The 26,902-nt window shown below is 43.4% G+C and overlaps 1 protein-coding gene across 5 annotated transcripts in view; it reads left to right on the top strand.

Annotated features, from left to right (window-relative positions):
* The first annotated feature begins 4,176 nt into the window (after window positions 1–4,176).
* Window positions 4,177–26,902, top strand: part of PKIB (cAMP-dependent protein kinase inhibitor beta) — a 57,111-nt gene continuing 34,385 nt past the window's right edge. Inside the window, exons 1-2 of one of the 5 annotated variants that reach the window (XM_069805154.1) lie at window positions 4,714–4,871; window positions 8,272–8,337. The gene's annotated coding sequence lies outside the window, so the exon portion shown is untranslated. Of the gene's footprint in view, window positions 4,294–4,713; window positions 4,872–4,926; window positions 5,199–8,271; window positions 8,338–14,915; window positions 15,029–26,902 lie in introns of those variants that run through there. The other 4 variants (XM_069805157.1, XM_069805151.1, XM_069805152.1 and 1 more) reach the window with 4 other exon arrangements.

A 26,902-nucleotide genomic window follows, 5' to 3' on the forward strand; every position in this document is an offset into this window, starting at 1 on the left:
ATGCACTTGCTTTTCTGTTTCTGTTGCCTATTATAAGCCTTGTTGCTTTTGGTCATTTATTAGAGGCCTCACACATATAAAGAACTGGAAATCTGAATTTTTGTGTTTAATTGCACCTGATGGGTATTTCTTCCATAATTTGCACTTTGTTACCCATTTATGATTTTTGTTTCTACATCATTCTCTGATTATGGGGGCAAAGTGTCCTTTAACATTGCGCCGTGCAGAACAAGTACTTCGTTTTATTTGTTTAAAACTCACTGTCTGAGGATGTCATTCAGTGCCTCTCTTCTTGTGTGGTGAGGCAGAAGTTGCATCTGGATCATTTTCTTTAATATCCCGTGGTGGGCCTTCAAGTAGTTATTAATCCTTTTCATCTCAAGATAGTTGAGTTTCTTTATAAAGGTCTTTGCAGGTCTTTCCTAAAAGACATTAACAGAAGCATTAATGGTATTTAAAAGTCCTGTATGAACTGGATCATTTACATAGGAAGGAGCTTGATGAAGCCTTCAGAAGACAGCAAGGAGGAGGAGGAGGAGGAGGAAGAAGAAAAGAGGGAGGAGGAGGAGGAGGAGAAAGAGGAGGCATGGCTTCCTTCCACAAAAGGAAGGTTGATGATTCCCCATTAGTTCAGAGTTATTCATGTGCCAACTGATACCACTCTTTAGGATACTTTTAAGTGGAATTGCCTCAAATGCAAATACCCTCTGGAGCCCTTTTCCAGATTTGGTACCTGCTATTTGGCTGACTTCAAAATCTATTTGAATGGTAAGTTTACACTTCAATTAGTGGAACAGCTATTCAGTATCTGACCTCTCTAGGAACTTCTGGGTGAATAGGACTCAGGCCAGCTGATTTTATCATCCATTTTACTTATCTGAGCTATTTTTTTTTCTTCCAACCATTCAATGGGAGAGAACTCTTCAGACCTGTCTTTTGTGAAGAAAGAGTACATACAGATAAGAACGTCTCCAAGCTCTTTGGTAGTGAACACTACAACAAAGAGTTGAGTTAGCATCTCTTCTGTGGCCTTTTTTGTGATCCTTCTACTCCTTGGTCATCTCTCAACTTTGCAAAGCTTCCTAGTTCTTGTGGTCTAAGGTTTTATTAGTAACTTTTACACTTGCCTTTAGCAAGGTGTTCTTTCAAATCTATGTTTATAGTTTTAAGCCTCATTTGTCTGGGTTTATGATCTATGTAAGCTCCCTTGTTTGCACACAACTTCCACTTTTTGAACAATGTCTTTAACCTTCAGATAAGGCCTCTTCTTCAATTTAGCTCTGTCACTTATAGCCCTCTAAGAATACATACATATATTTTTTTACAAGGAATATTCATTTATTCTGCATCTCTTAAGACGATGCTTTTAAGGAGGGCAAAATGTCACCTTTCTAAAGACAGCTCTCTAGAAGAAAGGAGAGAGTTCAGAAGCCTTTACTGAGGTGAGACTGCCTCCAGCTTAAAAGGCAGCCTGAGCCTCTGATACATTGCTATGTCCAGTGCTGTGACTGCTGAGAAAACCCAGCTCAGCACAGGTCTATCCCCAGCTCAGGGAAGGGCCATTGGCAGGAGGTTTGCTATGTGGCCCATCCAGTGAGGTGGCCAACGGAGAAGGACGGTGGTCCTGCACCTCCCTGTCGCTCCTCAGGTGCGGTTCCCTTCCTCTCCTGGCTGGCATCGCCAGTGCCTGCTGCAGCAAAACAATCATAAGAGTCTGCATTTTGCCTTTGTTTCATTTTTACTTTATTTATATCCTGTTTATCTTGAAAATTTTAGATGCCGGGTGGAACATGGAACTTGGTCACAGGACTAGCAAGGATCTGGGCCACTGAATTCATTCCCTGGCTCCTAGGCACCACAGTAAAACACAATCTTCATTAATTTCTCAACTGGAATTCAAAATAGTCATCTACAGTATTTTCCTCACTGGGTTGTTTCCTGTGATAGCAATCGATTTCATTAGAAGCTTCTTCGGAATTTAGTCTTCTATTGTTTTCTATCAGAAACGTCCAACAATATGTACAATACAATATAAAGAAAGAAAGGCTTGGCATGAATATTATTTAAGTCCACTAGGATTTTTTTCCTAATCCTCCAGATGTCTAAAAATATAGAAACTGCACAGAGCTACAACATGAAAAGTTTCTCAGCAAGCCTTACAGATATAAAACCTGTTTTTCAGGTGAGATTGATTTTGCTATAAGGAGGGAAAAATGAAAATAAATGATAGAAACAGCAGTTTACGATAATGAAAGGGAAGAGAAACCCTGTTGTGGCTCTAAGTGGGATGCTCCATGTTTCTGTCAAGGCATGCCCACAGCAGAAAATAAGCTGATCCCAGCTGCTTCGAAACAGCTTTCCACTACTGAATGTCACAAAGGTGACTGGTGACAGGTTTGCAGGAAGGATTTTTTCTCTCATTGCCACAGTGGGAACATGCACTTGCCATGTTGCAAGAAGAACTTCTTGCCATGTAGTGACCACCTCACTTCTTGGCAGTGACAGTTCTTTGAGGCATTAGGTTTGGGTCTGATTTAAAATAAGTGTCTGAAGTGCTCCATACCAAACACCACATGTGAAATCCCACCTGTACTCGGCTGACACAGGTGAGGAAAGCATCTCGTACTACCTCCAAAGAAATAATACCACTACAGCAGTCTGAAGGAATACGCAGGTTGGGTTTTCCCTCAGAAGACATCCAGATGGGCTAGAAAGATGTCAAGGCAATATTCACAAGCTAAATCTAGGACTGCATTTTGGCACTAATATCTGTAATGACGATACATATGGTGGTTGGGTGTATTCTTCTTTCCTCATGTGTCCTTATGCAAACGAAGCACTGTAGGTGATCAGCGCACTGAATTCCAGTTTCTGCAGGAAAAAAAAGCTGCTGAATGTAAATCTGTGGTATAAATACTAGCTTTATGGGAGAATAACTGCAGGTTCATTCTTCTGAATAAACTTTTCTTATAACCCAGAAAATGAAAGACATCTCTCATTTATTTTCGTCATTAAGTTAAAAATAGTAGTCATAAGGGTTTTTTTGAGAAATCAGACCATCTGCCCAAATAATAAAATGAATGGCAAAGAGACTATTTATTAAAGAAAAATATTTTAGAGGGAGGAGTGGAATGACTCCAAGCTCTTATACTTTAAGAGGACATTTAGAAAGATCTAATAAAAATGTAAGATCACCAGTTCCAAGCCATCACCTGAGTTATTAGGTATTTAAAGTTCCCATTGTAAATTGGATTACTGTAACAGTATGGCTTAAATAGCCTTAACAATAGATCCTAAGTATTCTAGGTCACACCAGAAAAATGTAAAAAGAAAACCAAGAGATTTTAGGTTCAGGTATGCCGACTTTAGCTTCAAAACAGGATAAAATTTTAACCCTCTGACTCCCTTTATTTGTTATCACAAATAAATATGATAAAAATCTTGACACAGTTTGTAGTGTAAGCACCGAAAAACCCAGGTACCATGATACCTATCTTCAGCTGAATCTGTCCAGTTCTCAGAATATCAGGTATAAATGGAAAACCTCTGTGCAAGTTCCCTTGTCGGGCAGCTATGACTGCATCTAAGGAAACGTCTGGTTCAAGGCTCCCGTAAACATGGATTGCCTGTAGTGAGATTTTCAGAACAGTTTAAAGGGATTTCAGAATACATAGTCTAGAGTCTTTTTGGTACAATGTAAAAAAAACCCAAGCACAAACCTGTGTTAATAATCAGTGCCTGAGATTTCTAGGTCTTTTAAAAAGCTTTCAAAGCCAGTTTGTTATAATATGGTCCTACACATCCAGCTATAGGGAATGCGACTGTGCCTTGATATACTCTAAAATGCCAGGTGTTAACTTCTGTGTTTCCACTGAAACGCAGTAATCATGACAGAGAACTTGCAGTATTCTTCACAGGGCAACCTTTTAAGAGGAAAAAACGCAACAGCTGCTGATTTCAGGCCCAGGTTGGATTTTTTCAAGCTCCTGGGTAAAGGCACGTCCCAGGGGCCAGAAGTCTGAGGACAGACTAGTGCAGCTGCACCACGGCCTCTCCCTGCGCCCTACCGTAAAGCTGGTGGCCAAAAAAGGGTCACATATGGCTGCATACAGGTGCCAACTCTTCGCCTTGTTTTCACACAGAATTTGTCAGACCGTAGCTGCTCGCGTCAGGCCGGAGCGGGAGGATGTCCTGTGTCATTTTGCTGGTGCAGTTTGAGGGACTGCAGCCAAAAAAAAAAAACCCCAACCGTGTAACACGAAGAACTGAAGACTAAACCGAGCAAGGCTGCAGGTAAGAGCTGTTATTTTTCCCCGCCATTTTTGGGGTGACCAGGCACGGGGGCCTGCTCTCCTCACCGCCATCAGTTTGCTGAGGGACAGCTCGGTGCCTCGGGAGGGCCACGGCAGGGGGGGGGACGGGGACAGACAGGGACCCTCGGGGCAGACAGGGGCCCTCAGGGCGGACAGATAGACAGGGACCCTCGGGGTAGACCCTCAGGGCAGACAGACAGACAGACACCCTCGGGGCAGCTGTCCCTCTACGCTTGTTGGAGGTGGGGGGGGGGGGGCGTCCTCAGCCAGCACCCCTTTCCCGCCTGCAGAAGGTTTGTGTGTGTGTGTGTGTGGAGGACAAGCTGGTCCGCCCCACACTCGGTATTTTGGGGACTGGCGCCAGCGCCGAGGGTCACCTCACGCAGGCGGCCCCTCGGGGCTGCCCCGCCGCGGCCACCTCAGGCGAAGCGCCTGAGGCGGGGAGCGGGGGGGGGGGGGCGGGCACAGCAGCCCGCCGCCTCCCGTCAGGGCCGCGGACTCCCGGCGCAGCGCGGGCCGAGGGCAGAGACCCGCCGGCCGCGGCACCTCCGGCGCCGGGTGAGTGAGGGAAGGAGGGAGGGAGGGAAGGCGGGCAGGGGCGGCGGCGGCGGCGCCGGGCGGCGTGTGGGGAGACGCGGGAAGGGCCGAGCGGCGGCCAAAGCGGAGCGCTGAGGGAACGCCCGCGTCCCTGCCGGCTTCCCCCCGTCCCCGGCAGCGGCCCTTTGGTTCGGGGACCCCTTCGAGCGGCATCGCGGGCTGTCGGTCGGGGAGAAGTGAGAGCCCGGGTGCTGTGGGAGAGGAGAGGCGAAGGAGGGGGCTGGGGGTGCTCCTGGGGACGCGAGGTCCCACGTCCCGCCGCGTCCCGGGTGTTCGGCGTGACCGCGGGTAAGTGACGGCTCGCCCGCCCGAGGTGCTCCCCTGCGAGTGACCCAGCGGGTTTAATGCTCGTTAACGTTAGGTATTAGGGTTTAGGAAGCGATCGGGAAAAACTGGTAATAGGTGTCGGAAAGGGACTTGCCTCTCGTCAGGGAGAAAACTCAAAATGACTTTTTTCTCCGGCAGAAGAGCAGTCGGAAGTGCTCCGGGTGCAGTTTGTATCTACATCTCCTTTCTGAAATTGTGTGTGTGTGGTGAAATTAATCAGTGGTGAGACCGTGAAGAGTAGAGAGTAAAAAGATCAGCTTTGTTTACATAACGACACCGCTTAGTTATATCAAAATACATCTCTGAAAAATAACCCTTGTGCGTGAAGTCCTTAATTAACGTTGCACGGACAAGGTAGTGAACAACTAACGTGCAGTTTGTTGATGCAAAAGACGTTCCTAGAAATTCAGTTAAAATACATCTTTGACTTTCATCTTTCCAGGATAGCAAGGAGCATCCTTGTACTTTGATCACTCGCCAAGGCAGGAATTTTTCTTTCCGATTGCGACAAAAGTATTGGCAGTAAGAGAATTTTTTCTTAATTCGGTTATGTATGATGCTCTTCTGCATTTGTTAAAAGTTATTTGTGCACTGTGAAGAGCAAGCAAGTGCTTTTAGGGAAGGAAGAAGTAAAAGAGTATTCAAAATATTCCTGAAACAATAGACGAAGTGATCTACAGTGTGCTGTTTGGTTGGTACAGATACACCCAATTCTTAAAGACCTGAATTTTGAAAAGTAATGAGACTTTGGTCATTCCAAGAAAATCCCAGCCAGCTTTGGGGACGTTGTGGTTAGGACTGATGAATGTGAAAAGATGTAGGGCATGTTGACTGACCAGTATAACTTTGTCACCTTTTGTAGCTAGAAAAAAACAGTTTGGATGAAATATTTGATCAGAACAGGGATCTTGAAAACAGCTGAAGGAAAGACCATGACACTGTTTGCCTTTCCTCACTGAAGAAGTCATGGGGATGAGAATGGTCTGGTTTTGGTGGTTTTTTTTTTGCTTCTGTTGTTAATATTCACTTTGAAATTATGAACTTGAATGTTTGTGCTATGAAGTTTATGGAATGTTGCATTGTGGTTGATAAAAAATACTTATATGGAAGTAAGATAAATTGAAACTTCACTAGAAATACCCAAATAACTTCTACAAGCAGTCACTTTACTGTGCCATTAGAGTGAAGGTTTAGTTCTGTAGATTGGTTTTGAAATACACCCTGTTGGAATAGAGACCAGTCTACTTTATTTTGTCCTAGACATGTCATGACAGTAACAAATCTAAGCAAAACAGCATAACATACATTAGTACGCTATAAAAATATAAATGAGCTTCAAAATCATGACAAATTTAAAAGATATTGATGCAAATCAGGAAATGCAGAGAGAGAGAGAAGCTCAGGTCATGTTGTTAATCTGTCTGGAAGTGCAAAATTGTTCCCTTGTGTCCATTTATTGATCTATCCTGTTCAAATTATACTTTCTGTTAGTATAACAATGAGTGTTTTTAATGAATCATTCGGAATGTACCTGCTTCCTTTGATTTCTAAAACCTGGGATGAAAATCTGTGAGGAATCACATGTGTAGTTTTCTCCATTGGCTAAAGACCACTCTTGTGGGAGACTGTATGTTCCTTGAACTCCTGCCGGGCTTTCTGCTGGATTTCATTGATTTCTCTTTGTCCTGAAGATGCTCCAGGACCTTGCTCACTTCTCTGGGCATGGCTCCCTCTTGACTGGCTTTGGGGGAAAAGTGAGGGAAGTTTCTGTGCTCTCTCCGTATCTCAGTGGCCAAAGAGCCCTCATTCGATGCAGTGTCTCCCCAGTGTGCTCCTTGTTCTCTCAAATGGTTTTGCAAGCAGTGAAACAGCGCAGGATTTTGGATTGATGGCTTCACTTGTTCCACTCTGTGGCATCCAGACCGGTCACTCAGACCCATGGGATCGCCACCAGCACTGGAAGGGGAGAACTGCAAAAGTAAATCCAAGCCATCTTGTCTGGTAGAAGTATTTGGACATCTGTGTTAGAATGGATTAAGATTCTGGTGTTTACATTTTTACAAGGGGATCATCCAGATTTTCATTGCAGCCTAGGAGTATGGCTTAGCAGAAATCCTAGAAAGTCAGGAATGGTGATCTGTTTGTGAAAAGCTCCCAGATCTGGCTTTCCTCATGTGAAATAATGTCTTCTGTACTTGACTTAATAATTCTGGGTTTAGAAGTTTTCCATTTGAGTTTTCTGTTTGTTGTTTCTTCCCCTCTGTCCTGACTATATTCTTTTCAACCTGGTTTCCTACCGAGATGAAGCTAAAACAATAATGCCATCTTGACTGTTAGCCCCCCTCATTGTCCTAGAATAATTTTTTACCCCTGGGGATCAATTTCAACTGATATAAATAGAAGAGTAGAGATTTCAAAGGAATAGAATTCTTACAAACCTCAAGACTGCTGGTGGCCAGGAAGATGAGAGAGATGAGGTTGATGCCCCCACTGAGGGAAGAGTAAATGTAAAAAGCAAGCATTCAGCTTATCAGACATGAGAAAATTTGTATGGGTGCTCCGTAGGATGCTGACCTTCCTAGCTGCTGCTACTCAGGAGTGAGCAATTATATTTTTCAACTTCTCTGCTCCTTGGGAGTGCAGAGTCTTGGAAGTTTTGAACATGCCTTTTTTCCTCCATAGTCCCCTCAAAAGAAGCTCTGTTTCTCTGAGATGTTTCTGGTAATGACATATATATAAATGCTGTTGTTCCTCAACTACCTAAACTGACCTGTTGCTTTCCTAGCCCATAATTTAAAACTTCTAGCTAGATACAGGGTTGATAGCTGATGGTGCAGTAATTTTTCTTTTGTTACCTTGACCCAGTGCAAACACTCGATTACTGTGTTCATAATAAAACCTACTTTCTTCCACAGTCAGTTTCTCTGAATTGCTTACAAGTTTTTGATTAGACTTTAATTTGCTTCTTACTGCCACTGCTGTTTCTTCTGGTTATGGCTGTTTCTGAATGTCCTCTTTTGCTTTCTCTGCATAGCGGGACGCTGTAGCACTCTTCCTGTGTCATGACAGGAGAAGGATAATGGAGGAGAAATGTAAAAAGGTATTGTGAGTTTATCTAGCAAGACCTTTATGAATACATGGTGCTTTTATTGACTCGTAAGTGGTGGTTATTCTGATTATTTGTTCTGTTACATAACTGAAGTTAAGAGCTGTATTTATGGGTAATTGCCCATTTTCTCCTTCCTTGTCTTTCCAACATTAATACCATCTCAGTACGTCCTTTTATCTCTCTCTCATTACCTCCCTAAAAAATTGCTTTGGGTGTTTGTTTTGTTTTGTTTTTTAGAAAGCTTTAATAGTATAGTAAGTTGATTTGCTAGGTTTTTTCCTGTTGTAGAAATTGTATCAACTGGACTTGCTCTCTGGGCATGAACATACATAAGTAAATGAAACCAATTTAGTAAAGTGCTTAGTGGATAATGTTGATTTCTTTTAAGTATTTGTCTGCATTCAAGTTGCACTAAGCTCTCCTTTACATCTTCTAGAAATCGTTTATATATTATTAAAGCCTGTATTCCTCACCAAAGACAGAGCGCCGTGCTTGTATAGCAATTACATTTGACTTTAGTCTCCTGGTTTATATTAGCAAGAGGAGGAACGAGGCGCACAAGAACGTCTCTTTCTCTGGGAACAAGCACGTATGCTCACATAACATCTTGCTGTGCCTCGTCTTCTTGCACTTTGATGGAGCCAAACATCTTTCCTTCCCCGCCGCAAGGACCTGGCCCCAGTGGGCACGCCGGGCTGGGTGCCACCCAGCTGGTTTAAGAGGCAAGTGCCACAGCAGTTTCTCACCCCCCAGCCCTCACCAGCGGTTGCATCGCTCCCAGTAGCAGTGTACATAGGTGCTACCCAGTTTGTTTTCGGTTAAGATGCATCCAAGGGATCTTAAAACCCTGCCGGTAGAAGTGTTTAACTTGAACCACTGCGACAGATCGGGTAGGGTGTGCAAACCTGTGCCCTTCCCTTGGCAGGTCGGAGAAGGGCAGGGCCATCCTGCAGCGAGGGGAGCGTGGCCCCTGCCCGTGGGCTGGGGTGGGAAAGCCAGCCATGGGGCTGAGAGCAGGAGCCCTTAATGTGGTTCAGCTGCCGCCGAGGCAGCACGTCCGAGTACAGCCTAAAAAACCACTGTCAGGGAAGGGAGATGACGATTTTACCAGCGGGGTCAGGTGTGCACCACCCATGGGAAGATGTGTACCTTGAGCAGCCTTTGAGCGTGGAGCTGTGCCAGGTGCCCCCAGGCTGAGGCTTTTGGACAGGGGGTGTTCAGCTAGCTTGCCAGAGCACAGTAAGCGCTGAATATATGCGGCAGATGCTCTTCTGCATGTGCTTGCTTTGGTGTGTAGCATGCATCTTTCTGTGCTGACCCCAGAGGTGGGGGCAGTTCCATGCTAGGTTGTGCTGCAAGGACGCGGCTCTTAATTAAAAACCTTGCATTTTCTGCGGTGTCCTTAGGAAGATCCCAGAGAAGCAATTGCACATCAGGGAGCACTTCTTGCTTTTTTCTTCTTTAATCCAGATTAAGCAGTATTTGCTGCATACGTAATGATAGCAACACATTATTTTCCTCTCTGTTGGCTTTCCCCGTCCTGTCCACATATTCTGTCCGACAGAGGAAGGTGAAGTGGGTGGGTGGTACACAGTACTGTTTACGTCTGCAGATTTAAACACCTGCTGATGTAGAACAGGGGAATAGTTTATGCTGCTTTCCAGCCTTCACAGGCAAATGGGCAGCCTTTTATTTTAGCCTTTTTCAGTTACCTTCGCCAGTTTACAGAATTCTGTGGGAAACCCACAAGTTTGTCTGTAGGTTCCTGAGTAACCTCTAACTGTGTTTAGTAATGCAGCTGCAGAGTTGTTGAAATGCCCTTGGAAGACATGCTGCATTCAACACCCCTTGGGTAGGTACAGCTTCCTCCTCTGCAATCAAAATCCCTTCTTTGGAGTCAGCCTTGGATCAGATTGACATCCTGCAACTCATTTTGCATAAAGAGAAGCCGGGGGGTCAATAAAAACAAGTATTAAAGTGAATGCTGCTGGAGTACACAAGCCGTTTTTACAAGACTAACCCAAATGCCTTCAGATCTCCGGGTTTGGTCTTTGTGATTGTTATTCCTGATGGAGCAGGCTGACTTGTTGAAGGGTAATGTCAGTAGGATACTCTTCATGAACAGCATTTTGAGTTAGGTGTGAATACAGAATGGTTACCAGTACCTGTGTTATAGGCCTTAAAAGAAAAGGAACAAACAGAAATGAAAATGAGGAGAACCATGGAGGAAGGAAGTTTCAGTTTGTGTGCCCAGAGCACTTTTAATACTGCTACTTCTTCATTCTTTCAGGACAATATTGCATTAAAGCACGTACATTTTCCCCGTGACATAATATATTCTGATTAGGAAACATCTTGGAGTGCGTTTTTATGTGGAAGCTCTGTGGCTGTGTGTATATATTCATGTACACTACAGAAAACACCTGGAAGTGTGGTATTTCATGATCTCTGTAGGATGTCTAGTGACTGAGGCTGAGATACCAGACAGGTGTTAATAAAATTCACACAACTATGTGTTCTGTCTGGATAAAGTATTCCCTTTTGCTCAGGCTTGACACCTCCTTTAAGTTTTGTTTTGCCTAGTTTTGAATCTTGTGTCATTTGTATCCTCTAGCTGAGCACCTCACCCATTGATATTTATAATTTCTTCATTACAAGGTATCTTGCTTTTGCTCAGAGAGAAGCAGAAGCGTTGGCAGCTGTTATATATTTCATACTAACTAATGAAAGTGCTTTGTGACATATCATTGTGTGATGCCAAAGAGATTATCATTAAGGTGAGTCTATGCCTTCTGCCTCATCAAAAATAGCTTTAATTCTTGGGCAATATGTGGTATGCTTTGTTCATAAGCAATTCATATCTACAAAGGTGGATTTTACAGTCCTTAATTAAGAGAGTTTCCATTTAATAGTGTTGGTAAGATTTGTCCTATAAGTATTTATATGGAGACACTGGATGGTCTCTTCTGTCTGTTGCAGATGGGGTTTGGTTAGATAGGAAGACTAAAGGAAGCAGATGCCAGGAAGGTGATGTCTAGAAATTCTGTCTCTGAGTGGACAAGCAGTTCTGAAAGCAGTATTTGAAATGTAACCAGAATTTCCCCCGTGGTACCAAGTAGCAGGATGTGGTTTGTCTAATACCTGAAGTATACACATTTCTGAGGGCTTAGCCAGTTATGAATAGCACTGTTAGCTTTGGCAGATGATATAACAAGGTGTTAAGCAATCATATGGCACTTCGTCTTAATTTAAATCTCATATCCAGTGGGAGTGCTGGAGCTTTTCTGCTGCTGTATGAATAAAAATTTGGAGGATTGGCTTTATAAAACATGCTGCAAAAAAGGGAAGCCACCCTGGAACTGAGGAGCAGAGCAGAGCTCTGTGTTTCTGTTGCTACTTCTTCTAGAGTGTGAATGGGATGCTTGTACAGAGACAACTTGTAAGTGGAAGATGAGAGGCTGGTTTAGCTGTAATCCTGCCTGTAGCAGATCTGGGCTTGGACACAGGAACGCCGCTCTACCCCTGACGCAAGGAGCGCGAAGATGCTGTGGAGTTGACAAGGGCTGTCAGCGCCATTCACCTTATCTCTTTCCCTGTAAAATAGGATGCCCTTTCCTTCGGGGAAAGAGCCATTTTCTAGAGTATCAAGAGCATGATGGTCATGTCTGGAGCAGTTGCCCCACGAGGAGAGGCTGAGCGATGGGGCTGGCTCAGCCTGGGGGGAGAGGGCTCTGGGGGGGCTGGCAGCAACCCCCCTGTACCTGAAGGGAGGTGGTCAAGGAGAGGGAGCCAGAGGGACGCGGGGCATCTGCTGGACCAAGCAAAAGAGGTTCCGACGGTACACAAGGAAAAGGCTTTTCCCTGGGGCCGGAGAGGAGGGCAGAGGCGCAGGCTTCTCAGGGAGGGTGCGCCGGCTCCATCCGATCAAAGTCAGTGCTGAGCCTCCTGTGGCAGGGCCGGACCAGAGACCCCCTGAGGTCCTGTCGAGGCTGAGCTGTCCTGCTATCATTGCAAGTTCAAAGCTGAGCCTCTGAAAAGTTGCTGCAAAGTCCTTGTTACTGTCTGTGCATGAAAAATGTAACAGGAAAGAGGGACCCTTATTTCCCAGTCTGAAAGGCAGCCAATGACAGTACCTTTAATAAGAAATAAAAAAATAGATGCTTACAACAGCGTAGTGGTTTGCAGTCCCTGCCTTAAATATCTTGCCAATATAATCTGTCTAAAATAGGTGACAATTCGATGTTGTAAAATCATTTCTAAATGTGCTGCACATGCTCTGTTTCAGACTGCAAGTCTAATTCAGTTTGCTGCTGCTTTTGTTCACCTAAGAAAAGCTTTCTCCGAGGCACAATATGGTACCATAAATATGCAGGGATTTCTGTAAACATGTGTTGCTAAAGTGTTAATGTGGTATTTATGTTCTGTGTTCAAAAACGAAATGCTGATCCTATTGCTTTCTTGGAAGTAGGCATCATGTGCAATGGCATGATTTTGATGTTTTAAAGAAAGGTCCCTCAGTGGGGATGGGGTTCTTCTAATATGTCTCACTTCTGTACTACCTTTCTTATGTTTTCTCTAAATGTCTTCTCAGAAGAGCTGGAGTGCAGTGAAACCTCATCATAATGAAGTCTCCAGAGAAGACAGCCACTCACTCACTAATCTGTTATTAAGACTGTGGGTTGCTTCTGTTTAACAAAAAAAAATATTTAAAAAAAGTAAAATAAAAGCAATTCCTCCTAAAATAGATACAGTCTCACTTAAACAAACATCAAGCAAAAAGCTCCTCTCTGTGTTGTCAAAGCTGTTTCATAAGCAGTGATTGAACATGTGTTCCCTGAGTAGCATAAAAGAGTTTGCATTAAGAAGCCAGTGGTGCTTCCGACCACCTCCTTGCTCTTCCCCATCATTACTCAGAAACTGTCACTAAAAGTGCTTGCTGTTTACCTCAGAGAGGTTAAAAAAGCTTAAGAAGATGAGTGTGTGAGGGTTGGAGGAATATTTGTTTTCTTTCTCCTTGAACTTGCATTTGTTTGCTGGAAAAGCTAGAATTGTGGAAGGAACTGAACTGCATAAAAATAAATCTCGGCTGATTACTAATGGAAACATCCTGTTATTGATGTGGTTGGAAGCTCTCCATTTTACTATGGGGGGTGTATAGCATAGAGCCAGAGCACGATGCCTTTAGGAAGAAGACTTACTGAAAAGGCAGTGCTAGCTTTTTCTGTTCTGAATTTGTAGGTTTAGCACTTACAGTTTGAAGAGAGTGTACACGCTGTCCACACAGTTCCTTTTATTAATGGGCTAATGCACTTTTACGTTCCTTCTCTCCTTCCAGATTCTTATTACTTACAGGTAGCTAGAAGTAGCACTTCAAAGTAAACCAGAATAAATGGGACAATGTGTTTCTCAAACAGATCTCCCAATAGAGTCAGTGTATTGTTTCTGTTCTAGCAAGTTTTGAAAGTAAAAGAAATAAATATTAATTCATGATACTAATTCATTTACCTTTACTGATTATTAAAATAATTCCAAATGGAAACCTACATTTAAGTAGAGACAATTTCTTTTTTTGAGTGAACTGTAAGAACTCATGCATCTTACCATGGAAATTGAATGTTATTACAGAAACTTAGCTATCTTGAATGGATATAATCAGGCATTCAACTGTATATTCACTGTGTTAGTTAAGTGACTGGCTAACAAGCCATCCTTTGTAGAGAGTTAAATTATGTCATATAAAGAAAGAGCAAACAAGTTTGGACGCTGCTTTAGAAAGAAGTAGTAATTGGTGAAGCGTCTAAAGAGTGTAGAAGAAAGCTGAACAAATTTACCCAGCTGACCTATTTTGCAAGTGCACATGGAGTGATATCTGCCTCTTGATTGTGACTGCCAAAAAAATCAATTAAAACTTCATACCATAATGATCTTAAAAGTTGCTTGTTCTTTAGATTTCTGTAAAACTTAGAACCTGAAGTTCTATTGCTTAAAATTAAAGATTTATGCTCTGGAAGAACTAAAAGATGAGATTCAGAGATGCGCTTTTCTTAAAAAGGGAACTTTTTGAGTATACTTAATCACTTGATCAGCTCTTACTCTAAATATTTTAACTATGTAAGTTTTCTAAGAATACATTTTGAAAGGACACGGTAATTTATTTATTTAAATCTGTGTCTTGGCCTCATTTCTGTACCTTTTCAGAATTTAGGAAAGAGTGTGTAAGATTAGGAGTGAATCAAAGCAGATTAAAAAAAGGTCAATTTAAATTTTGGATGGTGCAGTGCCTCCCCACCACCACTGCCCCCCTCCTCCTGATGCTGTTCCATTTGATTAAAGCAACCAAAAAGCTGGGATTTCCAGTCTAGACCTTTCTGTGGAGCTACCATTCAGGGTAGGACTGAATGCATTTGTTCCTGCTCTATTCCTGGTTGAGAACTGGAGAATAGAGATAACAGCCGGCACTGCTGTCTCTGGAGCGAAGGATGCTTCCTGTAGTCTCAGTTTCCTTGTTAAGACTTTCCAATGTCAGTATTTCATAGAGGAAGAAAAGCGAGGCTGACAGCCTGAGCTACCATCTGACGGGAGTCATGTTGGATGTGGAGATGGCAGTGGATCGGTTAGTTGTGTCTGTGACGAGTGAGGCAGTCCAACAATTCAGGCTTAGAAAAGCAGGAGCCCATGGAAGGTAAGGCATAATTACCATTTGAAATTAAACTTTTCCCAAAATGGGGTTATTTGTTCAGATGTCTGACCAGGAGGTAGCAGGGGGATATGGTTCCACTCCTCCCGTACTAGTCTGAACTGCCCCAGCAGCCGACAAGCCAGTCTAGGCAGGATGTGCAGGATGAGACCTAGTTCTGATTTTCTAGTGTCCGTGTTGACGTCTCCTATGTTTTGGGGCAAAGGCCTTGACAGAAGTGTATGTAGAGACGTGCTCTTTTGATGGAGACCTTTTTAAGGCTCAATCTCATAAGAGAGAGTGTAGGGTTCAAAAGCAGGAGGATAGATGGCTCATCACTAAATGGAATGTGATGAGGGCGAAGATGCTCAGCCTCAGGCAGCATGGGAGCTAAAAACAGCTTGGTGGTGTTGGAGCTGCGCTTGCACGGTGCCAGCACAGCCAGTCCCTAACTTGGGAGCAGCTGGAGCTGTTCTGGGTTTGTTCAGAGGAGCGAATCCTCGGAGCGGGGGAAAACCTGAAGCTGAGGAAGGAATATTACATGGTCATGTCTGTTATCAGTATGGGAGTTTCAAGAATTGTTAAGAAAATAAGCATATGGACTGTATAAAAAGCACATAGGCTTATTTTGAGTAGGGAACATAGCAGACACTCTGTTCTCTTACATCTCTTCAGAAATGTGTCTTCACACGTTTTCCTGTAGATTTGTGTCTCTGAATTTAGGGCGGGAGGGTGAGGAGGCGGGGAAGCTGAGGAGAGAGAGATGCTGGGATCTGACAGAGATTAGCAGCAGTTTGTTTGCAAATGGAAGCTGCAGTGATGTGTTATATTGGTAATTATGTTTCAGTGGAAAAGCTGCCTCGCAGGAGAAAAAGGCATTTCCAGTAAAAGCTCTGGAGTTGTAGATCCTAGGAGAAATGCCACCCTGCACGAACGTGGTGCTCAGCATTTGTTGGTGAACTGTGACATCTGAAATGATACTTCCCTAGATTAAAATAGAGCTTAACCTTGCTAAACATTCATGAAACGCTTATTGAGACTCCAATTTTAATGTTTAAACTGTGAACAAAATAGCAGGAAAAGCCCACAGCTAATTCTATGGCATCTGCTTTCTGGAGGAAATTACACCCTCATTTTCTAAGAGGAACAAGAATAACGGTTATTTTTTTTCTCAGATCATGCTGCTTTTGGTAATAAATTGCCAGAAAATAGCTCATGAACTGTCTGTACTTCTTGTCTGGGGCGCTGAGTTTGTGGGATGTTCACTTGAATGCCCTGGGAAAGGCAGCCGGCCATGGGAGGGCGCAGAGCCGGGGTGATGGGCCAGCGGACGGTTCGGGGAGGAAGGTCTGCGGTGCGTGGAAAGGCTTGAGGACTCCTTGCTGCGTGCTGTGCACCACGGCTTTGACAAGAGGCATCAATGATCCTGGGCAGAGGAGTGAGATAAAAGGTCAGGATGGTTTGGTCTTATAACTGAAATGGGCAGGATGACTCTAATGAGACCTAGCAAATACTTTCCTAGTCTATTGAGGAGAACAGCAGGTGACTAAATGATTGCCTTTCGTGACAGCAGTTGTACGTACCCAGGTGTCATCTCATATTTTGGGAGCTGTGGCAAGTGTTCCGATGCAGGTTACTTTCCTTCTTCAAGGTTGAGGACACTTTGAACAGCCTTTGAAATCTTGGATCTCCCCCTCCTCCATTAAAAAACAAATGGATGCTATAAAAATACCAAGGCTAGAACATTTCCTCTGGTCATAAATTTCCCACAGGACGATTGCTCCGTAGTCAACAATTTATTACTGGGACTGGTATTGATGCATGGGTTTAGTAGGGTTTATTAAAGTATTTTCACTATTCCGAAGAATAAAATTGTACTGGTGGTTTTGCACTATTTTGCACTGTATATGCAGAACTAAATTGCACTGTGTGAGGCTTCTCCTGTTTTGGTGGTAAAGACTATCTTATTCTCGTCTCCACAATTCAGGAAGAGCTCTGATGTTACAGTGTACCAGTGGATCTGTATAACCAGAAAAGATACTGCTAATCAAGCATGGAAATCTGTAGGAAAGGTCATTTTAGTTACCAGATTCATCTGCCCTTTTCCCATCCGCTAACTTGCTGTTTAAATGGCTGTGGCATGGCACAGATTTGTTACTAATCCTTGCTTTGAATCAGCAGTGCCTACTCAATAATGTAGGAATTGTACGGAGCTTTAGATTGATGGATGGTTCAGATTAAAAAAACAACCAAACAAAAACCCAAAACAGATCAAAAGAGCTTTTCTATTACACCACAGAATTGATTACTTCTAATTCAGAAATTCATTTAAACCTTTCTTATCTTTCACAACTTTATTTTGGAAAGGCAGTTTTACCATGTAACCCCCATTTTTTGTCTTTGTTTCCCTGGGATTCAGTAGTGAGGGCAGCTATCCAATTAATCCACAATGAGCTTCAGCAAAGCCCAGATGTTGATGGGCGGCATAGCAGTACCTCCCAGCAGTGTAGCAAGTGCCTCCTTCTCCACATCCAAGAGCATGGGACATGGGGAAGGGGAGAAAGATCTGCAGCTCTTTGCTGCTTGTCGTATCACATCTACTGAGCATTCACACTGCTAGCTTCAGCCCCATGCCCCCACCTCTGCTTGGTGGTTTCATGATCATCTGTGGCCCCAATTGCTGCACCGTTCCTCAGCCGTTTCTCCAGCCTGCTGATGAGCCGCATCTGGCTGTCAGAGCTGACCTGTGCCAGGGTCTAGGTTGTGGCACCCCACAGGTCCCTCCGCACTGTGGTTTGGTGGTGAGGCTCCTCCCAGTTGGTTATGGGGCATCCTGCATTGGGAGTGTTCCTCTGGGGCTGGAGGCCATCCCTCAGTTGGGGATCTGTGAGGTAGCAGTGGGTTTTCTCATGAATCTCCACCTTGCCCTCGCTAAAATGGGAAAATGTTACCTTCTGAGTTGTGAGATGAAGCCTTCAAAACGCAGACGAGACAACCGTGTCACCAGGGAAGTTTCTTGAAAGACTGAGGAGTTTTATCTTCTTCTCATGAAGCAAATGAGTGACGTACTCCGGATTCTGTTGTGCCAAGCGGGTCATAATGGAAATTCATTGTGAAAAAGTTTATGATCACAAAAACATTTGTTGGCACCTATGTAAAACATGCTGCATAACACAAATGTTCTGCCATCGCACCGACTGGGCACTGTTGTTTTCACTCGATTTGTTTTTCTCTACAGCCACTGAACTACTCCAGGTCCATTGAACTATTTCGGGTCACTTAGTAAGCAACCTGAAACCACACTCTACTAAATACAGCTTTCCTGGGTCTGTAGGTTCAGTGTATTTTCTTGCAGCATGAAATCTCAGAAAGGCTATTAGTATATCCTGACTTTGATTTTTCTTTTTATAGTTGTTTACAGTGTCAGATAAAATTGCCACTTGCACTGGTAAAAGACTTGATGTGAACTTGCAGCTCATTCTCCTTTGACTAAGTTATTTTGTCTGTGTCAGTTTTTGATGTCTGGTACCCATTTTTCAGCCTCCAATTCTGTAGTTGAAAGACCACAATTCCAGGCGAGTAGTTTACTTGTAGATGTTCCTGCCTTTTTCTTCATCTAAATGTAATTTTCATATATGTATTGAGTATTTTAACAGTCAGATGTATTCAAAATGCACATCTCTGAACAATCAAATATTAGCTCATGAAATTCAGTAAGCATGAAAACTGAGAGGACAGTGTAGGATGGGCTGACCAATGCATCCTAAGAAGAACGTGTGGTAGGAAGAGCCTGAGCATTAGGCACAAACCCCTAACTAATGGTATTTGTGGAAGGATAGCTGTTGCGCTTTTAACAGACATGATACTACTGCTAAATACCTGCTGTGTCTTCTCCTTCATGCTGCCCTCAGAATTCTTCAAAGAAGCAAAAAATCACTAAGGATAAATAGTGAGAGAAAACTCAGAGTATTGTATAAGAAGTTGGCTGTAGAGCTGGAATATCCTTTAGTGGGAATGGGCATGCTTGAATGCTATGCATGAATATTTTTCTGGTTTTGAATAAAACCCTGAAAGGAACTTGGCTGAATACACGAAATACTGAGGCCTATGCCATGTGTCCTTTCATTTCTGTGAGATGTATCCTGCCCTATTTCTATTTCTGTTGGGGTTTTACGCATTTCTTTGGAAGCAGTGCATCCTCAGAAGAACTTTTTAGCATGGCTTTCAAGAACAGTTTCCTGCCTCAAGAGGTACTTTTAGCCAGCTGAGACCCACAGCTCATCAAGGCCTAAGGAATGGACCACCCAGGACTTGAAGGGTAGAGTCTTGTATTGGTGCCTGTCTGCCTTGTTGAGCTTGAGGGTAAATGAGGGCGAATTTGGTTTCTGACATAATTCAGAATATCTGCTGTAAATTGTGCCTGGCTACATTAGCCTCTCAGATGGATCTCTGTGGCATAGTGGTACACTGGCTCTGCTTTTGCTTTGGTGATGTCCTTCATACCAAGGGTGATTAAAAAATCTGTAGATCTGCCTGCTTGTCGCTGTAAAGCTGTGTAGTTGATTGATGTGTGGCCTGAACATATCCTTGTGTAGAGCATTGACGTGTGAACTGCGGTCAGACTAAGCCGGTGCATTTGTCCTTTTCCTCAGTATGGGTAGAGGGAAGATTTCATTCCTGGAATGGACAGAGGGAATGCTGTTGCTGTGCGTACCTGAGAGAGAGATGGACCAGGAGTAATACCTGGTGAATTAACATCAGAATTATGTTCACTCGCAGGCTGCTAAAAGCTGCATAAGCAGTCTCCCATCATTTTAAGTGGTATACATAGCAGAGAGAAGAGCAAGAACACCACCAGATCGCCTGAGGTTTGATTCCACAGCACACTGAATCCAGAGGTGACCTTCAGTTATCATCAATGCGATATCCTTGCATACACAGTGTGCCAAGGCTTCCTTCCGTTGTTTTATTTCAGGTTTGATCTCAGTGATACCAGATGTGAAATAACATGTGGTCAGTCACAGTCTGTTAGGTTAAAAGGAATGTTAGCAAATGCGATTATAGAGCCTGCACGATGGAGACCCTTGTGCTAACAAATGCAATAGTTCCTGTGCAGAACAGTTTGGGTGGGGGGAAGGGAGGAGAAAGCACAATGATAAAGTCACCTGAAATTGGGGAGTGGAAAATGAATGGTGGATTCAGCAGTGAATCTGGACGTAGGACAGTAGTTTTCAAACACACTTGCCTCTCTTCAGGCTTTTCATCAAGGCTTCAGGCTTATCATCTTTCTGCCATTGACATCAGTTAGCATCTTTTTGTTTTGTTTTGTTAATTTGCTACATGCAAATATAAATACTGTGTTTTCACAATGTGTAAAATTGCATTCCCCGACTGATAGCACCAAGGCGTCTTGCAGGGGGGATTGCAAAGCACTTGTAAAAATCCTGTTTGATGGATGAAGCTGTAATAGAGTATACAGAGGTTAGGGCTGGGGTTTAATGATTCCTGCTTTCCCTCTCCTGCTCTTTGCGGAGATGCTGTTGTTCCAGGGAGAGCTAAGAGGTGCAATCCTAACCCTCAGGGAACCCCTTGGGCTGCAGCTGTGTCTGGCCTGCACAGTGCAAGAACAAAGACTGAAGAAAACCCTTTTCTGCTTCTGCTGTCCCTCTCCACCTCTTTAGGGATCAGATATGATTTATTGTCTTCCGTGGGACTGCCTTCCCTTCACCTCCAAATGCCATTCAGTCTTTTGGCAAGCCCTGGTGTGCCAGCAGATTGCTTCAGCTGAACATTGGCAAGTGACCACAAGCTGCAGCTAGGGTGTCTGAGCTTCTGACACCCTTTTCCTTCTAATCATAGGTTTTAAAGAGGGATTTAGTTTTGGAGCTGCTGACTTCAGCTCTCACATCTATGCTGATGGCTTTATTTATGGCAAATACAGCACATAAATTGTCATCTCCCGACTGCCCAATGTCAGGGATGTCTCCGTAGACAGGAGAGCAGGTGTTGATTCTTTAGGGCATTTGACTTTTAAATTTCCTCAGCATCACCTTGCTTTAAAGAGCACTGCTTCAGGGACTGATTGCTCCTGTTGCTGCTCTTTCGGAAGGGCAACGTGCAGCACTGCAGGGCTGCCTCTGAAGCCAGCAGCAGAGAGTTGCTGGACTTCAGGGATGATCAATATGGAAAAAACCTATGTGTTCCATCTCTTTGTGCACTGTGAAACTTGCCATTTTACCATTCAAGCGGAGTTCAGCACAAGTGGAGGGGTCACATAGTTTCAATAGGAACACTAAACTGATAATCTTAACGTTCTTTTCTGATTGAGCTCTTCCAGTCTTCAGAGTGCTTTTTCATTTTCTAATGCTTCTTTGAAATCAAAAAGCTAAACTGAATGAAGAGTTAATAGGATCCTTTCCCATTTTCGTCAGAAAGCTGTAATGTCTTAATAGCCCAAAATACCCTTGTAATTTTCCACTTTCAGATTCTGCTTTCTACCTCTCCAAAATCAGCAGACACATTTGACTTCTCCTTGCCATAGGAGGGACTAGTCCTTTCCCTCTGCAGGGGATTGCTGTGGGGCTAGTTGGAGGTGGTCTCATACACCAGCTTCTAGGGGTGGAAATCAAAACTGAAAATGTTTTTTGTGGTCTTCTCTTTGTTAGAAACTTGATGTTGCGCCTTGCCACAGCACTGGGCAGCAAACACCAGACTAGAAACCTTGGTGTGCTGTGCTGTTCCACTGCTTGGGTGTCCAGAAAGGAATGGGTTTTCTTAAATCAATGTTGACTAAATGACTTGGACTGCTCTTTGTTATGGAAGAGGAGGGAAATTTTCCATTTGCTTTGAACTGACATACTGGGCATTTCATTTGGGGGAGGGTCTATTTTTGTGTTTGTATTTTCCTCCAGAGCATAAGATCAGTTGAACTGGTTCAGATCAAATGGCTATCTAGTGCATAGTATCTTGCTGCTGAGAGAGGGCAAAAATAATGCCTAGGAAAAACACTATAAACACATGAAAGTACTTCCCCCTGTGTATTCTCCATGTGCCCAGTGCTCAGCAGCTCATGGGTTACTTGAGCCAGACCCAGCATCTTTGTGTTTAATGGCTGTTGATAGATTTTGCTTTCTTCAATTTTTTTAATGACCTTCTCAACATTATCAATTACCTTCTGGACCTCTCAATCATCTCTTTAGTTTGAACCCAGTTTTCAGATCCACGATAGATTTGCCACAGACATCCAGAAATTGCCCCTTGAAGACACCTGCATGACATCAAGCAAGTTCTGTCTTGGAAACAATTGAGATGTCCACAGAATCAACAGGTAACACATTTGAAATGCTACAATCACGTGCAATGGAAAGCAAACCATAAATCTGTGGAGGTGTGGGAATTTGCAGAGTGTTGGTTTCTGACAGAGATCTTGGTCAAGGAGCAGGACATCCAGGATGATAACCACAGTCTTCTCAAAGCCAAGCCTCACTCCTGCCATAATTAATCTTTCTTCTGTATGTCACTGCTACCTCCTCATTGCCCTCTGCCAGCTGGTGTAATTGTCTCCTTGTTCCTACCCCAGCTGTAGCCATTGCTTTCTTGTCCACTTCAGGTATATAGGGATATCGCCAGTGCTTTGCAGGGTATGCAATTTTGAAGGCAGAAGCATTGCTCATGCCTGTCAGCACACAAAGCAATACTGAGGTGAGAAAGTGTGTTATGTGTCGTGAACACCCTTCAGATCATCTGCCTCCTCTTTTGCTTTCAGAAGGTACGTGTTGAGATGTCCCAGAAGAAGAGAATGAAACAGGAACTAGTCACAGCTCTGGAAGAAACAGAAGCAGTCCTGGTGATTTTTAAGATCCTATTGAGAAGGAGAGCAGAGCTCCTTTATGTTGTATTTGAAGATCTGAAGAAAATATATGTTAACAAAATGTCTGAACTTGTGTAATTAAAACTAAAGCCTAATTACAGTAGATGATTTTTACACTGTATCATTTAACTTAAGTTCTTAGAGATCCCACGTGAGCAGTGCAGATATTCAGCAGTTCTGCAAATTGGTAAGTAGTTCAATAGGTACTTACAGCCAGGACTGTTAAGGGAAAGATGCTTAATTAGGCCTCATTAGTATAGACAGGCTTGTTTTTGAAAAATTGTTTTTCTGTTGCTGAAAACAAACTTCTTTGGGGTGCTCATTCCTGAATGTTTTGAACAGATTTTGAGTTTGAAATGCTTATCAGTAAGTATTAATAACACTGGGTATAGAAAAGTTTTTTTTTTCTCTCTGCAGCTGTGAAATTTCTTTAGAAAGTAGTAGAATGCCCTTGCTTACTGGTAGAGGAAAGAGCTACAACTGTAAGTAGATGTGGCTTAAGCATAAGATTAATCTACCGATCAGCTATAGACATTTTTTTAAACTTGATAAAAGAACTCATGAAATGCCTTTTTTTTTACATATTTCACTGCAGATAATGCTCATACACAAGTTGTGTAGCTTAATAGTTTACAACATGGGATCAGAAATTAAATTGACCTCCTTTATCTGTTCAGCTGTAGAGCCCACATATCTTTGTGTCTGGGAATGGTAAAAATGTGCAACTCAATAAGCTCCATCCATTTTTGAAAGATAAGCTCCTCAAATATGAGTTTACAATGTGGAAATCATGCCTGCCAATATCCTTCATGTTCAGTGTAGGCTGTATGAGGAAGATTAAGTCATTGTGCATCTTCTCAGGGTTCAAAGATGCTTCACAGAAGGCAGGATTCCTTGCTGCTAGTCTTAAGCCTATACGAAATCCCCCTCTGAGCCCTGTCCTGCATCTGAGATCCTGGAAATGCCCCCCCTGACTTCAGCATGAGTTGGATCAAGTATTCTATCCATGTTAACTTCACATCTTTATTTATTTAATATAGACACCTTTGTTTATGCTTCAGAGCCTCCAAGGACTGTATAGGCACTACACTGCAGTGGGAAAAGTCACTCAGGTCAATATAATTATACTGGACCCAGGAGGAATTGTGGTAGGGACTTTTTCATTGGAGAGACCATGTCTAAACCTCTCAGAAAAAGGTTGGGGCAATCTCTAAAGCTGCTCTGCGTGCCCATTGAAGATGTTGTATAAAAGCACTGTGCAGTCTAAACTGATGCCATATTTACATATTTCAGAAGAAAGAGCAAGTTGGCCTCTTCTGGCCAGAGCAATGCTGTAATTTGCAGTCATGGGAATAGGTAGGAAGCCTAAGGAGGATGGTTTGTCCGTAGGCTGAAGTTCTGGTCCTTCCCCTGCAGAAGAGCTGTACTTGGCCAGTAAGCCTGTGCATTTCAACAGTTGGCATAAAATGCCTTTCAGTAGAAGTCAGCACTTTGGAGGCTGCTCCTAACAAAGGTGCAAACTCACCTGAAGGCAGAATGAGGCAACTGGTAAGTATGTCAAGAGCTTAATGGTGAGGGCCTGCACATAGAAAAAGCAGTTCTTTAGCAGTGTCTATAGGCTACCTCTTTCTGCATGTGATGGGACAGAGCTGTCTCCTCTGGGTTGCCTTTCTCCAGTCTGTGCCATGGACAAGGAGCAGATGCACTTGGGTGATAAGTGTTTGGAGGTGCCTTCGCCTCTCATTCCAAAACAAGTGGGAGTCAGGAGTGTTTATGCCTTCACTGGAAACAGAATGTGAACAACAACGAAAAGAGTAGCTACAGGATGCCATTTCTTTCTTCTCTGTTGGCACGCCAGTTGCCTTTTACAGTTTTATCTTGAGAATGATTGGGAAAGGCATGGCTACCTTGGGAAAACAGCAGCAGGTGAGCGTCTGGAGAGTTCACTGGTGTTTGCCATGACTTTCTATGATGCATCTGGAGAGTTCACTGGTATTTGCCATGACTTTCTATGATGCATAAATCAGACATCTGGGTCCTTAAGGCCGTGCTCAAAAGCATTTGTCTTCTAACGGCTCTCGGTAAAAATCACATTCAAATCCCCTGGAAGTTTCATTGTACTCCAAACAGGTCAAATGATTTGAGCACAGACAGAAGTGAGGATGGGGTAAGGAGGCGAATTCCTAAGCTGTGTGCACCGATGATCTCCAGAAAGACTCAGGCCCCGTAAGAAGGAATGCCCCCACCCCAGGGTGGGCTGGACACCTCCCTCGTTTCACCGGCCAGCTAGCTAGAGCCTTCTGCACAGTGCTCCTCTTTATGTGTTTCACAGGTGGGAAACAGCCACAGGTGAGGGTAAGGCCTCTTAGCTGGAGTCTTGGGGGACAAAGGGAGCTTTGTATGGGGGTTGGCAGGGAGCATGCTGTCCTGTGGCTTGTCCCGCTCCTGTTTGCGGGGGGGGTGGCTCTGGCTGGGGACGCATGGCGGACACGACACCCTTCCCCAGTGCAGCTGGAGGAGGGGAGCGCTGAGCTGCAGCAGGCAGCCATTCCTTTTACCTTTCATGGCTAGAAACTCGTGGTCTTTCAGTCTAAATCCCAGGTAAATGAACACCACAAATCCTCTCTGAGGAGACAGGCCTCTGTCTTCAAATGTTTTTGAGCCTATTCAAGCAACTTCTGGCTATGCTACCTACAGCAACGGGCTGAATGTGTGCCCTTCTTCCTCACTGCTTTAGAGGGATGTTGTCAGTTTTGGCATTTTCAAGTTTAAATTTAGTACAGCATCAGCCTCATCAATCACAGTATGAAGACAAACCCTGTCAGAGAATCCAGGCTTTATCTTTGCTTTTTGCGCTTCTCCAAGACACAGAAAGAGGAAAGGAAAAAAGCTGTCAGATGCTTCTAGGTGATAGTACTGAGACTCAGAAATTAAAATTGGACTAGGGCAAAAAAATCTTTACCATAAGTGCCAGGGATGGATGGCTGAATCTGAAAAGGGAACTCAGAAGGCAGACTTTCTAACTCGTTTTGCTTCCTAGTTCTGCTGTTCTGTTTGCTGTTTATAGACCAATTTTTTATCATGCTGGTTTTATTTCACTACTGTTTTACACTAGCACAAAAGGAAAATATATTATCAAATCTAGTGGGTTTGTGTTTGCACTTGTATAAATAACGCTTTAGCAAGCTATTTATTAGTTATTTCTACTATACAGCACCAGGGGATGAAAAAGAGTCACAGTGTAGATGTGCTTACGTGAAGATTGTATTCCTACGGGAGCACTAAAAAAACCCCAGCCTAAAAGGCACACGCTGTGTCCACAGTCCAGTATTCGGTATTTGAAGTTCATACACATAAGGACAGTAGTAAAAGAAGGCAACCTTAACAGAAAGCATGAGTTTAGCATACATTTCAAAACTTGCAGTACTGACAGCTTCTACAGCACTGCTGAGTCAGCTGCGTAAGGGTGAAAGATTTGTGATCTTGCTGTCAGCAAAAGCATATGAAGACCTGCTAGAGAATATAATGAAAATATTCGTGAAGTTTTTGACCCTCACTGCCTTTTTTTTTTATGATGACCCTTAATTTATAAATGGATATGGAAAACAAATGAATCATCATTTTCCGGTGGCAAGTATAATGTGATATTCTGTTCCTTATCCGGGTTTTTCCTGCGTGCCTGTGTCCGAATGCCTTCCAGGCTGAACTGCGTAGTTAATTAGTTATTTATGACAAAGCTCTTTCAGGGTGATGGTAGACTGCTTTTGTGTGTTTCACTGCATCGATTATGTTGTCTTTATACAAGGATTTGGGAAGGGCAGGTTTTGAGTTCTTTCCTACAGGCTGATAAAGCAAAGGAGCCCACAGGCAGCTTTCTCAATTGCTGTAACAACTCACTTGTGCTTTCCTGATCTTCCCTTGCCACTTCCCTTTGCAAAAGATACTGCACGTAGTCAAAGTATGGTCTCTGATCCTTGCCAAAATCAATGGATCTCTTCTGCTATCGATTC

Source organism: Haliaeetus albicilla, chromosome 17 (genome assembly GCF_947461875.1).
Source record: "Haliaeetus albicilla chromosome 17, bHalAlb1.1, whole genome shotgun sequence".
In the NCBI taxonomy this organism is placed as follows: domain Eukaryota; kingdom Metazoa; phylum Chordata; class Aves; order Accipitriformes; family Accipitridae; genus Haliaeetus; species Haliaeetus albicilla.